This window comes from Schistocerca cancellata, chromosome 4, assembly GCF_023864275.1.
Source record: "Schistocerca cancellata isolate TAMUIC-IGC-003103 chromosome 4, iqSchCanc2.1, whole genome shotgun sequence".
NCBI lineage: Eukaryota > Metazoa > Arthropoda > Insecta > Orthoptera > Acrididae > Schistocerca > Schistocerca cancellata.
Window position 1 is genome coordinate 224488922 of NC_064629.1, and position 1953 is coordinate 224490874.

Sequence of the window (1953 nt, forward strand, 5' to 3'; positions counted from 1 at the left end):
TGAATATTACTGAACTTCAACTTTATTAAGTCTCCGCTGCAAAATACTGACATGACTTCTTTATAGAAGAAGGGAAAAGCTGGTAGAAGCTGACCTGGGAATGATCAGTCTGGAGTCAGGAAAACTGTAGTAATGTAGTAACACGTGATGCCATACTCACCCTACGACATCTCTTAGACGAAAGTTTAAGGAAGGACAAACCTACATTTAAAGCATTTGTAGACTTATGGAAAGCTTTTGATAATGTTGACTGGAATACAATCTTTGAAATTCTGGAGGTAGCAGGGGTGCAATACAGAGAGCAAAAAACTATTTACAACATGTACAGAAACCAGATGGCAATTGTAAGAGTGGAGGGGGCATAAAAAGGAAGCACTGGTTAAGAAGAGAGTGAGATGGGGTTGTATCCTATATATGATGTTATTCTATCTGTACGTTGAGCAAGCATTAAAGGAAAACAAAGAAAAATTTGGAGAAGGAATCAAAGTTCAAGAAGTAAAAACAAAAATTTGAGATTTCCTGATGAAATTGTAATTCTATCAGAGACAGCAAAGGACTTGGAAGAGCAGCTGAATGGAGCGAACAGTGCCTTGAAAGGAGGATATAAGATGAACATTAACAGAAGCACAAAAAGGGAAATGGAATGTAGTCAAATTAAATCAGGTGATGCTGCGGGCATTCGCTTAAGAAACAAGGCACTAAAAGTAGGAGATTAATTTTTCTAGTTGGACAGTAAAACAACTGATGATGGCAAAAGTAGTGAATATATAAAATGTAGACTGGCAACAGCAAGAAAATAATTTCTGAAGAAGAGAAATTTTTTTACGTTGAATATAGGTTTAAATGTTAGGAAATTTTTGTTCGAGATATTTCTCTGGAGTGTAGCCCTGTATGGAAGTGAAATGTGGATGGTGAACAGTTCAGATAGGAAAAGAATAGAAGCTTTTGAAATATGGTGCTACAGAAGGATGCTGGAGACTTGGATGGGTAGGTCATGTGGCTAATGAGAAGATATTGAATAGAATTTGGGAGAAAAGGAATTTGTAGCACAAATTGACAAGAACGGATTTCTGAGACATCAAGGGGTCACCAATTTAGTACTGGAGGGAAGTGTTGGGGGTGAAAACAAAAAAGGAAAAAAAGAGAGAAATACAATGAGCAGGTTGAAAAGGATATTGGTTGCGGTAGTTATTTGGAAATATAGTAGTTTCTTGTGGCTCAGTGGCCTGATGCAAGTCTTTCTATTGGACACCACTTCAGTGACTTGTGTGTCCCTAGCCTACCCCAGAAAGGGGACCTACTGTTTAATATGGAATCTGAACCATGTACCATTTTATGGCTACTCCTGACATCACTGAGAGGTGAGTGCTAGGTTAAAATGAAGAATGAAAAATCCATGGTCCAACTGAGATTTAAGCCTGTTCTCAGGCAAGCACTTTACTACTAGACCACCAGGCTGAAATGAAGAAGCTTGTACAAGATAGAGTAGCATGGAGAGCAGCATCAGACCAGTCTTTGGACTAAAGATGACAACAACAACAATGTAAAAACGACATAGTGCAATGTATGAATGGTAGAATAGAGAATAAGTATTATAATTTCTTTCTTCTCTGTGCAGTATTCAGAGGAATCTTAGAAATAACTGATACTGTTGGTAATTACATGTTGTTACAACAACAATTAAATGTGAAAAGATTATTTTGACAATTTTGTTTCACATACTACACTATCATAAAATAAAATAAAATTTATGTGCAGTTTCCTATCTTCCACCTTAGCAACAGCAGTAATGAACAAACATGTGGGTAAGATGGTGAACAATAATAATTAAATATTACAATATGCTTGTGAATTTTTTAATTTTTTATTTATTTATCTTTTTACACATCATGCTATAATGGATACATGACAAGTCTACGTTGCTGCTGTTGCTAAGGAAACTGTTCATGTTAC